A 15,619-nucleotide genomic window follows, 5' to 3' on the forward strand; every position below is an offset into this window, starting at 1 on the left:
AACACATGAGTGTGACTGTCTTTGTGCCCCTCCAATTCACATATTCTATCAATCATAATGGAGGTTGGCACACACTCATATGTCTTTCAAGCACAACTTGCATCTTCTCGTGTGACCACTTCAAGATTCCGTCAAAATAATCCATTTCGCAATCTACTTTGGCTCATTTCTTCTCTATTTGGCTCCACAACCCTATACGTGCAAAATGAACACAAAAACACACGTATTAACGATAAAATCTAATAAAAGTAATACTCATTATAAGAAAACAACACTTCATATTCTTAGTATACAAACATTTATTAACCTCATCATAGAGCCCTAGTCGGACAGAAAACTATGTAACACTCATGCTGTGTTACTTGCCAAACGCTCTAAACTGAATAGTGTCTATGCTGTTGAAACTAGATTATGATCTTTTAAACTCAGAGGATGTAAGCACCTCCAGCATCAGCATACGTGTCCCATCTCTTGTTCACCGTAAGGCTCAAAACAACCCTACTAACACAACTTACTAAAGAAAGATACAAAGCCCCCATCAGGACCAACCATGGTTCTAAATACAACCAAAAAGTATAAATACAGGAACAGTACACAAAACTCCAATCTAGGGGAAAATGGGGGGAGGGGGGTAGGTCACTCTACTACTTGCCATGCACAACCCAGTCCAATGTCGCAGTCTGAGAAAGAAGAAATGTGAGTTGTGAGTAATAGACATTATGCGGTGAGTGATACAGAATAGATATAACAGAGTAATAAAGTATTTCAAATAGTAGCAACCACAATAATAATAACATATAAAAAGCATTCCAAGTATTCAACAGATTACTAGATAGCACAATGATTTAGAAATAGTACAAGTAACATTTTACAAAACATTGAGCACTACTCAAAATACAGCTGGCCTCAAACAAATCCCAAGCTAATCGTGACTGCAACTAGCTACGAGACCACCATGGTGTTTTAAGACTTTTAAAATTCAAAATGATGCCTTCCTTGGTGTTGGCTAGTGAGATCCCCGTGTGGTGACACCGGGTTTCTCACATAAAATACACCCTTATCAATGGCTCCACGGACCTCTTGACCAGGGTAAACTCAGGGTTGACCATGCCGCCTCCTGTTAGGCTGAACTGTGGAACCCCAAAGTGTAGTGTCAAACTGAAGTCCACTATCTCCATCAAAATCCAAATGCCACAATGCAATTCTTTCCGATTCCAACTCAAGAAATCAAAGATCCAAATGTTCAAATAAATATATACATCAAATCATGTTCCATGAATACATTGAAACATGCTTCTTTCAAAATAAATATGTATAAGTATACTAGAATCATCTTTGCCAAATAACTCCATGCTCAAAATGTCCATATATATATATGTTAATGAATTCCGATTTATCATCAAACTTATGATATAAAACATATAAATAAATACTATAATACTCTTATAAAATATATGCAATTAACAATTAAACTACTCACAGAACTAGTCATCTCGTCTCGTGACGGGCTCACTGGTAGGCAGTTTCCTTCCCGTAGGAAGATGCCTTGCCACCTAGAATCAAGTAGAGAATCTAAGAACCAAAGAACACTCGAATGGAAATTAAAATGCATGTGAATGCAATGTTACATGTTAAACATGTAACTATAAGGTTTTAGGGAAAAACGATGTCATTTTAGACCCAAACAACCTCAAACCGATGTAAAACTAGTTCTAATAGATTGCTATTAAGAAGGGCTTCGATTTGGACCAAAGTAATACATGAAAAGGCCAAGGTTTTTGGTACTACAGTAACTTCGGTTTTCCTACAGTGCTATTGCAGTAATACAGGTCCTTATTTGATGGTTTCTCACCGATTTACAACACCAAATCATGAACTTTCTTTACAAACATATACATAAAATGAATCACAAGATAAAGGGCTTCGATTTGAGCCTAGAAGCAACTCAAACCAAGGGTATTTCTAGGGTTTCAAGGATTTTTGATAACAATTAAATACAATGAAAATATGAGGGAAAAACCTTCGATCGAAGCCTTACCAAGCTCAATAGAATGAGAGGAAGAGAATAAGGAGCGTTGGTTAGCCAAAAACCTCGCCGACGAATTTTTTTTCAATGATTGGGTTTAAGCCGAATGAAGATGAAAAAAATGAAAAACAAAGGATAAGAAGAAAAGAATGAGGGATGAGAAGCTATGTTGCTTCTTATCCTTTCATTCAGATTTTCAATTTCTTAAGAAAAATGCTCTCATAATAGAAAATATAATGAAAAAGCGGTTGACAGGGCTCCCCGAAAATACACGGAGTTGTCAAAGTAATAAATCCCAGGTGAGTGGGGTATCATATCCACAGGGAAAAGGGAATAAAAATACTTAATTTGCTTCTTAACTATATGAAAGAATGAATAGTGATATGTGTGACAAGATTTAATTCTCAAAAGTAAAACAACCCGAAAGAGAGCAAAAGTAAAGGAGAAGGTAAGGCAATCGATAAAGATGGGGTACCCGGGTATTGATCCGCCTAGGAAAATTGTTTCAAGTGCAAGAACTCTCTATTATGCTTCCTAACTAATGCATTGGTGAGTCAGGGACATCCTTTAATGCATGACCCCGAATCTACGGTTAACCAATCCTAATCCTCTACATCTCCCGGAGGAGAGGTTGAACCACCTCTCAACCTCGCACTCGTAAGAAGGATGGCATTAAGTTCTAGGGATTCCAAGTGATAAATCTCTTCCTAATTGTAGACCTAACCCTTGGTCCAGAAGAAAGGTCCCTAACCACAATTAAGCCATAGATTCTAAAATCACCTCAATGCTTCACTCCGTTGCACTCGCAACTAAGCCCCAGTGGAGGGTCATCCCTTAACTCATTCGTTCTATTATGGCCGCAAAAAGCTCGAGGAACGGAGGTAGAATTTATCACACTGGAGGGGAAGGGGGACGTTCCTGTACCTCTCGACTCATCCTCTCAACCCTCTCCAACCAAGTTTTGTCTAACTCTCCTAGTGTGTCACTCACTCACAAGGGTTACCACATGAACTCTCAACCCTAGTGTCACTCTAAGGGAGTATTCAAACAATCAAACATTCAAGATTGGAACTCACAATAACATCAATTAATTGAAAGCATAAAAAAAGGATTCAATAAAACTAATACATCCTACGGTTCACAAATACCCAAGTACCAACTAGGTGTTTAGCTCTCCATGGAGCATAATACAAATAATAATGAAATAAAATGTAAAATAAAACAATCCACAAGAAAACTCCCTCGATAGTCGTGGCGATGGTCTTGTGGAGAGTCCTCTACTCGTCGCAAGATTTCCTTGTCCTGTATAAGATATGCCTCACCGAATCAATCCGACATACCAACCTTCTTCCTACGAGATGACGATGTTAGAGCCATAGAACCTCTCCAAATCCCTAGCCAATATCTCTCAAAACCCTAGCAGTAGCCCTCTCTCAAGTTGGGGAAAAGATGGAGAAAAGAATGTTGAAATCGGGGCTGAAATCGTCCCTAAATAGGGTTGGAATCGGGATTCCACACGCCCCTGTTGATATACCACACGAGCCTGTGGAATTTTCACACGCCCGTGTGGCTCCTCTGTTATGCTCCTTCTTCGGCCGGCTGTGAATAGTGCATACTACAGTGATTGCTACAATACCTTCCTACAATACATCCCGAAATACTCACGAATCCATGCTTTCATCGAGGTAGCATAAACGGGCACATGTTCACGTCGTAGATCATCTTGGTTCTTTAATAAACAGTCACGTTGGTGGAGATCTTTCTAAATATGCACAAGCTGGAATACTAGGATGTGACTGCCTTCGTGCCCCTCCGAATCATTGCCTTAGCTCGAATACAAGGAGGTTGGCACACATTCTAGCATTCTAAACCGGACTCATGTGTCTCCGTTTGAGCCTTCTCGAGATCTCCTCCAAATAATGCATAAAACGATCTACAATGGCTTCTTTCACAAATAATCAGCCTCACAACCCAACCTGCATAAAAGTACATAAATACACACATATTAGCACTAAAACCTGACAAAAGTAATTCTCATCATAAGGAAATAACGCTTCGTTTTCTTATCGCACAAGCACTTATCAAGGGTCCAAAAGATGTAATTGCCCCACAGTTTTCACTGGTTTTCACACACAAGGATGCCACTATTGTAAAATAACCATTTTGCCCGTAATGTATGCATAAGAATCTAAAAAGGCATGAGGTCAAAAATCAGGACACAGGGTATCACAGTCTACCCTCCTTAGAAAAATTTTGTCTTCAAAATTTCTACTCACCAGACTAACTAAACAAATTAGGACATCTCTTTCTCATGAACCGATTCGGTTCCCAGGTTAACTCATCAATCTAGTCACTTTTACAAAGGACTTTTACAACTGAGGCCATCTTTCCTCGTAGCACATTTTCTTGCCAATCAAGGATACGGATACATCTCATTTTAAATGTCAAATCTTCTCCAAGTTCCACTGGAGATGTTTCAAGTGTATGCGATCGATCAGGAACGTACTTCTTCAACAACGAGACGTGGAAAACATTATGGATATTTTCTAACTCTAGCGGTAACTCTATTCTATAGGCCACTAGCCCAATTCTCTCAAGTATCAAAAATGGCCTAATATAGCGAGGATTTAGCTTTCCGCTGCTACGAAACCATATTACTCCTTCCCAAGGTAATATCTTAAGGAAGACTCTATCCCGCACTAGAAACTCTAAATCTCTTCTCCTATTATCCGCATAACTCTTTTGTCAATCCTGGGCCACTTTTAACATGGCTTGAATTACTTTCACTTTTTTATGTGGTTACTTTAATCAGTTCAACACTTTGCAACTTCCTTTCACCGAATTCACTCCAACAAAGAGGTGCTCGGCACTTACGTTTATACAAAGTTTCATAAGGGGCCATAACAAACTTGCGTGAAAACTGTTATTGTAAGCTAATTCCACAAGAGGTAGATGCTTATCCCAATTTCCCTGGAAATTGAGAACACAAGCCCTCATCCTATCCTCAAGTTTCTGCATCGTACACTCTGATTGGCCATATGTTTGAGCATGGTATGTAGTGCTGAATCTCAAAGTTGTCCCAAGAGCCTGATGAAACTTTGGCCAAAATTGAGATGTAAATTTTGGGTCACGATCTATCACAATTGAAACAAGTACTTCTTGGAGTTTAACAACTTCGCTTATAAATAGCTTTGCTAACCTTTCCAATGGATATTTTGTATGAATGGCCTGGAAATGGGCTGATTTCATCAAACAGTCCACAATAACCCCTACAGCATCATGCCTCCGAGGAGTAAGTGATAACCCAACCACGAAATCTATAGTAATATGCTCCAATTTCCACTCTAGGATAGGTAAAGGTTGTAATAGTCCCATGGGATATTGTGCTCTGCTTTTACTTGTTGGCGTACTAAGCATCTTGCTACAAACTCTGCGATCTTACGCTTTATTCCAAACCACCAATAATTTTTCCTAATCATATGGTACATATTAGTGTTGCTTAGATGTACTGCGTAGGCTGAGGAATGAGCTTCCTCTAATAGTACTTCTAACTCTTGTCTCCTGTAGAATATAAAATCTTCTCCGAAATACTAGAATACCATCACTACGAAGCCCAAATTCACTAGGTTCACCTTCTGGCAACCTCTGTATTTCTTTTATTAACTCTTCATCTGCTCTCTGAGATTCTTGAATCTGCTCAAGTAACGATGGTCTTACCACAAAAGTTGCCAACATAACTCCTTTAGCTCAAACTTAAGTCTTACATCCTTGTCCTGAGGAACCCCAAGTTAGGACCGATAAGATATTGTGGCAGAAGCTAAAGAAGTTGAAGTCTTCCTACTTAGAGCATCTGCTACCACATTGGCCTTCTCTGGATCGTAGTCAATCACCAGATCATAATCCTTGATCAACTCTATCCATCTACGCTGCCTCAAGTTTAGCTCCTTTTGAGTGAACAAATATTTTAAACTCTTATGATCCGTATAAATCAAACATCTTTCTCCGTAAAGATAATATAGCTAGATCTTCAGAGCAAAAACCATTGTTGCTAACTCCAAATTATGGATAGGATAATTTAACTCATGCTTCTTCAAATGTTGAGAAGCATAAGCTATCATGCTCTTATCTTGCATCAATACATAGCCAAGCCCCTATCCTGAAGCATTGTTGAACACCACTAACTCTTTAAAACTAGAAGGCTGAGTGAGTATTGGCCCTGCAGTCAGGAAACTCTTCAACTCTTGAAAATTGCTCTCACATTTCTCATCCCAAATCAAACTTTATCTCCTTTTAAGTTAATCGTGACAAAGATGAAGCAATCTTAGAAAATACCTCGACAAAACGTCGGTAATAAACTGCCAAACTGATAAGTGTCTAAATGTACAAATTTTAGTATATATATTTGATATATTGAAAAGTCCTTGGGTGATAAGAATGTGAAGTGTTCTTTCCTTATGATGAGCATTACTTTTGTCAAGTTTTTGGTATCGTTGCTGGGGAGTATGCGTTTAGAGATACTTTGCACTTTGTTATCTTAGCTATTCGTTCATTCATTCTATTTCACATCTTCTTTTTCTAATTGTTCTGATTTATTTCTCTTCTTTTGGTACAACTCTGGGCTATGACACAAGGGAACCCTTCGATATTAATTGAAGGAGATCCTGAACTTTAACGTACACTAAGAAGAAAAAGGAAAGAACCTATGCAAGAATCGTCAAATCTAGCTGATGTGGAAGTTGAAGGATCTAATAACATGGTTGAGCAGAATGAACAGTAGAGAACATTATCTGATTACGCCAGACCGTCAGTACAAGGGACACAATCTAGTATTGTGCGATCCCCGATTACAGCTCTGAACTTTGAGCTGAAACCAGCATTCATCAAGATGATTCAGCAGTCAGCACAGTTCAATGGTTTGGCGGATGAGGATCCGAAAAACCATATAGAGAACTTCTTGAAGTTTGTGATATGTTGAAGATTAATGGTGTATTGGATAATGTAATTAGATTGAGGGCTTTCCCATTCTCTCTCAAGGGAAGAGCCAAGTAGTGGCTTCATTCCTTGCCAAAAGCATCCATCACGACTTGGAATGAGATGGTCGAAGCTTTTCTTACTAGATACTTCCCTACGGAAAAGTCAGCCAATTTTCGCAATGAGATATCGTTGTTCATACAAATGGAATTGGAATCATTGTTTGAGACATTGGAGTGTTTCAAGGACCTTTTGCGGAGGTTCCCACAACACGGATTTCCCGAATGGATGATCATTCAAACTTTCTATAATGGTTTGATTCTGAGTACAAGGCAATTACTAAATGCCACCGTGGGAGGTAGAATGAGGTGTAAAACCCTAGAAGAAGCCTGACAGCTAGTAGAAGACATGGCCATGAACAGTTATCAATGGAATACGCGAGAAAGGAAGAAGGTGGCCGGGCTCCATGAAATAGATGTTGTCACTTCTTTGGCAACCCGAGTGGAATCATTGAGTAAGAAGTTAGACCTTCTAACTTCGACTAGAGGGGTAGCCATGACTACTTACACCAAGTGTGGCGGAGGATATGCTCCCTCTGATTGCCCGATCTCTATTGGTGATGTATCTTCGGTTGTGAAAGTCAACTTTGTGGGTAACGCAATGAGGAACCAAGGTAATCCATATAGCAACACCTAAAATCAGGGTTGGAAGAATCATCCCAATTTTTCGTGGAGCAACCAAGGACAACCAAAGGCTAGCGCATCACCGAGTTTCCAACAACAACAAGCCCAAAACATGGAAAATAGAGTGTCCGGCTTGGAAACCTGAATGACCGATTTAGAGAAAGGCTTGACTAGATTTGTGCAATCATTGGATAAACGGTTCCTATAGGTCGAGGCTATACTTCGCAACCACACCACGTCATTGCACAATCTAGAAAATCAAGTGGGGCAAATTGCGAAGTCTCTATCGGAGAGACCACAAGGAAAGCTTGCCGAGTAATACCGAGACCAATCCATGTGAGCATGTAAAGGGGATCACTTTGAGAAGTGGTCGTGAGGTTAAAGATAGGCTTCCGAGTGAGGAGACCAATGTTGAAGCACCAGAGGTCGTACAGGTTAAGAAGGGAGAAACCAAGGAGAAGGAGATGGCACCCCCACCTTACAAGCCAAGAATTCCTTATCCCTCTAGATTGAAGAATGACCAAGTGGATGACCAATACAAGAAGTTTTTGGGTTTGTTTAGGCAACTACATATAAACATTCCTTTTGTTGAGGCATTATCCCAAATGCTAAGGTATGCCAAGTTCTTGGAAGATTTGTTGACCAACAAAAGGAAATGGCAGGAAAGTGCCTTCTTGATTCTAGATGCATCTTACTCGGTGGTCTTGCAAACGAATATGCCGAACAAAAAGAAAGACCCAGGAAGCTTCATCATTCTGTGTAACATTGGCAACTTGGGTGAAGAAATTGCATTGGCGGACTTAGGGGCCAGTATCAACATCTTGTCATATTCCTTCTTTCAGAAGCTAGGCTTGGGAGAGCCTCGGCCCACTCATATGACATTGTAATTGGTAGACCCAACAGTGAGACATCCGAGGGGCATCATTGAAGATGTGCTTGTCAAAGTTGATAAGTATATATTTCCTGTAGATTTTGTAGTCTTGGATGTCAATGAGGATGCGGATGTTCCTTTGATACACGGGAGGCCATTCTTGCACACTTCCAAGGCATTCATTGACATGGACTGCGGGGGGTTGACACTGAGGGTTGGAGATGATAAGTTCACATACCGCCTTGCTGAAGCCATGCAACATTCTCTAGACTTTGATGATACTCTTTACTTTCTCGACACTACTGATGAGATAATTGATGAATACATGTAGGAAATGTTTAATCCGGACCCATATGAGTGGTTGCTAGACCAAGAGGTGGATAATGAAGAAGTAATGCGCTTGGTCTAGAGGAGAAGGTACCATCTACTCCAAGGATTATGAAGAAGATGCTTCAGAAGATGAAGCGGGTGAGGAGATGCCACAGGAAGCTCCACAAGACTGTTGGGGATGTACGCGAACAGAACTAGTTGGATGAACCTTTGCTAGTCGGTACCATGCCGATAACTCCTCCTCTACCTTCAAGAGGCTTTGCTCATCATGCTTTCAAGTTATGGGTAAGAGGACAACTTTCATCTATGAGCCCCTGTGAGGTAAGACAAGGTACGTCAAGCTTAGTGACCTTAAACAAGCACTTCTTGGGAAGTAACACAAGTTTTTACTGTTTTCCTAGTTCTTCGATTAGAGTTTGCATGAATAAGCTTGAGTGTTGGTGTCTTGATTGTTAAATGCTTTTGCCGTGATTTTTCTTGTGGATTTTTTATGTCATCCTGTGCTTTATTGGGTTTTGGTGGAGAATATTGGTCGATTAAGCTTATTTTTAGTGTTTTCACTAGATAAAGTTGCTTTGTAAGGAAGCCTTTGAGTTTATTTATATGTTCAGGAATTTTTTACAAAGCATGCAATGTTTTCAAAGTGTCCAGAGAAAACATATGCCCGTGTGGAATTTCCGTATGGGCATGTGTTTCCATTCAGAGCTCATCCAGATAGGGCACAGGGGCGTGGACTCACCCCTGTGAATGACCGTGTGACTTTCTAAGGTGGAGGCGCACGGGCGTGGGTAATTTCCGCACGCCCGTGTGGATGTGCAGAAGTCCAAGAGACATGATTTTCCTTTAAAAATCTTGTTGAATATCTCATCTACTACGCCTCCATACACTCGAAAAACACTATTGATTAATTTCCTGACCTCTCACCGATGTTTTAGAGGGATTTCTATTCAATTTCAACGCTGAATTCGAAGTTTTCATACCCATTTCATCGGTAAACCTTTTGCTCTTTCTCTTATTCGCCAATTCTTGTTTTTATTGGATTAAAAGTGTTGAGTTATGGAAATTTTCACTCTATAATGGTTTGTGCATGTTTAGAAAGAGTTTAGATATGGTTTTAAGGTGTATTTTTGGGAGTATTGACATACAGCCATGCGATTTTTACGCCCCGCAGATACACATGGATGTGTGGAATTTAAACACGAACGTGTGGAATTCTGCAGTATTATTTCCAGAGCTTTGTTGATCATTTTCTCGTCAATTCCTGAAGATATAGCGCCTTATTCGAAGAAGCAAGAAGTTAAGCATCCCATGGAGACCCCACCTGAGCCCGTACACATGGAATTCTTGAATCGCGAGCATCAGGCTTGATTTGATATATTATCGACAGTCTGTTTTAGTCAGTCTCGCATTGTGGATTTGAGTGTACTAAGAGAAATTCAGTGGGGTGATGAGCTAGCCGATGAAATTCATGAGATGTTAGTAGTGGGAAGCTAGAGAAGATTGTTAATGATCTGAGAGCCAGCTTTTCATGCATTGACGGTGGAGGTATTGACGTCTTTCGAGTTTGATCAGTCATATGGGAGTTTGGACACCATGGATGCTATACAGTTCTGACCATTTGGACATCTATTTTGCATGAGTGTCATTGAGTTCTCAGTTCGTATAGGCTTGTACGACGAGAGTTACACAGGTACAGAGGAGTATAGACGCTTGTCGACGGATTTCCCGGGTACATCGACTCCGCAGTAAGCATACTGAGTTTTGTGTGGACATGGACAGTATGAACCGGGAGTGTCCAAGGCCACCTGTCTATCTCGGATGAGCTACAGATACTTACACTCGGTCCTCAGCAGGTCTATGTCTGGTCGAGGTGACAACACAGCTATTTTGAGCAGGTAGGACTTACTCTATTTATATTCCATGGTCTGCAATGTACTGATTCACCTTGGGCACGTAGTAGTAGATGTTTTGAGGCATTAGGGCCTGTTTACAAGAGTGGGAGAATTATTCGCTGGTCCTTATGTCACTATACTCATCTTGGGGATGGGTTTTCTAGACACTATACGAGATTGTGAGATAACTGTCGTGCCTTCCCCTCTTGTAGTTGATATGATTAAGATGATGGGGTTGTTGTGTAGATGTAGGCCTGGAGAATACATTATAGCTACGGCCACCCCAGAGATCACTAAGGCTTGAAAGGATGTAGCGGAGGATTCCCAACAGGTTCCCGAGCCTCAGTTTACACAGTCGGGGACTGGAGCACAGTTTGTAGCACAAGAGACACTCTAGCGCTCGGTGCCTATTTTTACTCCTCCTCGAGCTCATGACCGTATTGAAAGGCTCGAGAGTGATGTGAGTGTATTATGGTCTGAGATCACCGAGATTCAAGCAATACAGTCAGCACAGTATACTAATTTGATGGCCCGTTTTGATAGGTTATAAGAGTTATTGATTATTAGACCTCCGGCTCCTCCGGCCTTACTATTACCTGATCCACCGGAACCATTTGATTATCCAGCAGTAGCCGACAGGTGATGATACTGACACTTGACTTTATCTTTTCATTGTCTTTATTATTTTTGCATTTCATTTTGGACTTATATAGTCAAAAAGGACTTTCCTTCTGAGTTTATTTTTCATTTTGTGGCCTCGAGTTGTATTCATTGCTTTATGTATTATTTATTTGAGTTGTTTTTGTTTTATTGAGCTTCACTAAACCCCCTCGTGTATGCATGCAGATGGTCTTGTCAGTGTGGGAATTGAAAACTAGTCTTGAACACGATCGAGGTGCTTTTGCACTTGGTCGTGTGTGCTTCACAACCCATTAGAACATTAGTCCCAAGGATTTAGCTCCATCAAATGCAACAATATGAGTTAGGGGAGTATTATTTTGATTGTTTCTGCCACATATACTCTCATAATGTACAACATAAGTGTAAGGGGGCGAGTTTCATAGTGCACATGTGTTTTTATATAAGTTTTGATTGACATACATGCTCACATAGCCAATGGTGGTTCACCTTAGTTGCAATGATTGTATTTAACAACGCCCCTTGCGCATGTCCCACAAGTGCACTTGTTTGTCCAAGTAATAAAATCCCAAATGAGTGGGGTATCGTATCCACATGGAGTAGGGAATAAAAACACTTATATTGTTTCTTAACTAAGTGAAAGATGAATAGTGATATCTGTGACAAGATGTGAAATAACACAGAAGTAAAAGAACAAGAAAAAGGGCACAAGTAAAGGAGAAGGTAAGGCAATCGATATAAATATGGTACCCGGATATTGTTTCATCAAGGACAATCGTTTCACGTGCAAGAACCCTCTATTATACTTTATAACTGATGCAATAATGAGTCGTGGAGATCCTTAAATACATGGTCCCAAATCTAAGGTCAACCATGCCTAACTCTAGACATGTCCCAGAGGTGAAAGTGAATAACTTCTCAACCGCGTACTCTAATAAGTGCTTGTGCGATACGAATGCGAAGCATTCATTCCTTATGTTGAGCATTACTTTTCTCGGGTTTTTACACTAATATGTGTGTTTTTATGTTACTTTTACACTAATACTGTAGCATATATTGTAGCAGTACTGCTCACAGCCCGCCGAGAAACTAGAGAAACAGAGAATCCACATGGGCGTGTGGAAATTATCCACGGCCGTGTGGAAATTCCGCACGGGCACGTGGAGCATCCACCCCCATGTAGTCGCCCGATTCCGGCCTATTTAAAGCCGATTTAGCCCTGATTTTGTTATTCTTTTCTCCATCTTTTCCCCAACTTGAGAGAGGGCTTCGGCTAGGGTTTCGAGGCGTATTCGCTAAGGTTTTGGAGAGGTTCTACGGCTCTGACATCGTCATTCCTTAGGAAGAAGGTTGGTAGGGGAGCTTCCGTCGAGGAGTATCCAATACCGGACGAGGGAATCCTTGGACGACGAGTAGAGGACTTTCCACAAGACCATCGACATGACTATCTAGGGGGTTTATTTATGGATTCATTGCTTTTACATTCTATTTCTATGATTGTACTTAGCTCCATGGAGAGCTAAACCCCTAGTGGGTACTCCGGTATTGTGAACCCTAGGATGTATTTGTTTCTTTGAACCTCTTTATTATGCTTTTAATAAATTGATGTTTATTGTGAGTTCCGACCTTGAATGCTTCATTGTATAAACATTTCCACTAGTGAGACACTAGGGTTGAGAGTTCTTATTGGTAACCTTGTGAGTGAGTGACACACTACGAGCGTTAGACAAAGCTAGGTTGGTGAGGGTTGAGAGGGTGAGTCGAGAAGTACAGGAGCATCCCCTTTCCCCTCCGGCGTGATAGATTCTACCTCCGTTCCTCGAGTTTTTTGCTGCCATAATAGAGTGAATGATCTAAGGGATGAACTTCAGCTGGGGCTTAGTTGCGCGTGCAACGGAGTGAAGCGTTGAGGTGATCTTAGTATCTAGGGCTCAATTGTGGTTGGGCACCTTCCACCTGGACTAAAGGGTTAGGTCTATAATTAGGAAGAGATTTACCACTTGGAATCCCTAGAGCTCATTGCAACTCTATGTGAGTGCGAGGTGTTAAGATTGTTTGATTTCTCCTCCAGGACATGTATAGAGTTAGGCATAGTTGACCTTAGATTTGGGACTATGTAATTAAGGATTTCCATGACTCACCATTCCATTGATTAGGAAGCATAATAGAAGGTTCTTTCACTTGAAACAGTTATCCTAGGTGGAGCATTATCCGGGTACCCCATCTTTATCGATTGCCTTACCCCCTTCTTTACTTTTGCTCTCTTACTTGTTGCTTTTTCTGTTAAGAATTGAATAATTATCACACTCATTATCATTGATCTTTTACATAGCTAAGAATCAAATTAAGTATTTTTTATTCCCTACTCCCCTGTGGATTCGATACCCACTCACACGAGATTATTACTTGACAAACCCGTGCACTTGCGGGATATACGCAAGGGATCTTGTCAAGTTTTTGGCGCCCGTTGACGAGGGGAGCTAGGCGTTTAGAGATACTTTGCATTTTGTTTTTCTTAGCTATTTGACCACATTCTATTTCACGTCTTCTTATTCTATCATTGTTCGATTTTTCTTTTTCATTCTTTTTAGTGCTGACTCCATGTTATGACCGAGGGAATCCATCAATATTGATTGAAGGAGACCACGAGCTTAAACATACACTTAAAAAGAAAAGGGAAAGAACACATGCAAAAACGACATAATACAGCTGATTAGGAAGGGGAGGAATCTAAAAACATGGCAGAACAGAATGAGCAACAGTGAACACTATCCAGCTATGCCAGACCTTCAGTGTTGGGGACACAATCGAGTATTGTGCGTCCCTCGATTCTGACTCGAACTTTGAGCTAAAGCCGGCATTCATCCATATGCTGCAGCAGTCATCACAATTCAATGGTTTGCCCGATGAGGATCCAAACAGTCACATAGAGAGCTTTCTCGAGGTGTGCGATATGTTGAAGATAAATGGGGTTACGGATGATGCCATCAAATTGATAGCCTTCCCATTTTCCTTGAAAGGGAGAGCGAAGCAGTGGCTATACTCATTACCTAGAGCATCAATCACTACATGGGAGGAGATGGTAGAAGCTTTTCTAGCTCGTTATTTCCCTCCCGGAAAATCAGTAAAGCTTAGGAATGAGATCTCGTCCTTTGTTAAGTTGGAATCGGAGTCTCTATTCGAGACATTGGAAAGGTTCAAGGAGCTCCTGAGAATGTGTCCGCAACACGGATTCCCGGAGTGGATGATTGTTCAAACCTTTTACAATGGTTTGAACCCGAGTACAAGGCAACTCTTGGATGCGGCAGTAGGAGGTACCTTAGGTAGCAAAACCTCCGGTGAGGCTCGTCAATTAATTGAGGAAATAGGGTTAAATATCTACTAATGGAATGCTAGGGAGAAGAAAAAGGTGGCCGGTCTACATGAAATTGATGCGGTAACCTCATTGGCGCCGTAAGTAGAGAGTCTTAGTAAGAAGCTAGATCTCATAGCTTCGAATAGAGTTGCACCCGTGACCAATTGCACCGGTTGTGGTGGAGGACATGCTCCCTCCGATTGCCCGATCGTTATTCGTAATGTTTCTTCTGTGGAAAACGATGACTTTGTAGGTAATGGCATGAGACCTCAAGGGAACCCATATAGCAATACTTACAATTCAGGTTGGAAGAATCATCCCAACTTCTCATGGAGTAATCAAGGACCACAAAAGGCCATGGGGCCACCTGGATTCCAACAACAACAAGCCCCTCAAGTGGAAAAAGCAATTTCGGGGCTTGGAAACACTGAATGATGGATTTAGAGAAGCACTTGGCTAGATTTATTCAATCTGCAAATACGGTTTGAATCGATCGAGGGCTACAATTCACAACCACACCGCCTCTTTGCACAACCTTGAAAAATCGGGTGGGGCAAATTGCAAAAGTCTCTCTCTGAAAGGCCACATGGAAGTTTACCAAGCAATACGGAAACCAACCCTAGAGAACATGTGAAGGCGATCACTATGAGAAGTGGTTGTGAGGTTGAAGGGAGCTTCCAAGTGAGAAGCCGAAAGAACACCCACCCGAGGTTGTAGGGGTTGAGGAGGGAGCAAAGAAAGAGAAAGAGGCAGCATCCCCACCTTTCAAGCCAAGAATCCCTTATCCCTCTAGATTGAAGAATGACCAAGGGGATGAACAGTATAAGAAGTTCCTGAATTTATTCAAGCAAC

The 15,619-nt window shown here is 41.0% G+C and overlaps 2 non-coding genes across 2 annotated transcripts; both read right to left on the minus strand.

The window, feature by feature from the left end:
- Positions 1–7,169: 7,169 nt before the first annotated feature.
- Positions 7,170–7,275, minus strand: LOC120268858. Its single transcript, XR_005539058.1, has one exon. It is a non-coding gene; the product is annotated as a small nucleolar RNA R71 (small nucleolar RNA).
- A 7,264-nt stretch (positions 7,276–14,539) lies between these two features.
- LOC120268489 lies at positions 14,540–14,646 on the minus strand. The gene has a single exon (XR_005538953.1). It is a non-coding gene; the product is annotated as a small nucleolar RNA R71 (small nucleolar RNA).
- Positions 14,647–15,619: the final 973 nt, after the last annotated feature.

The sequence above is a fragment of the Dioscorea cayenensis genome, chromosome 1 (assembly GCF_009730915.1).
Source record: "Dioscorea cayenensis subsp. rotundata cultivar TDr96_F1 chromosome 1, TDr96_F1_v2_PseudoChromosome.rev07_lg8_w22 25.fasta, whole genome shotgun sequence".
NCBI classification, from domain to species: Eukaryota; Viridiplantae; Streptophyta; class Magnoliopsida; order Dioscoreales; family Dioscoreaceae; genus Dioscorea; species Dioscorea cayenensis.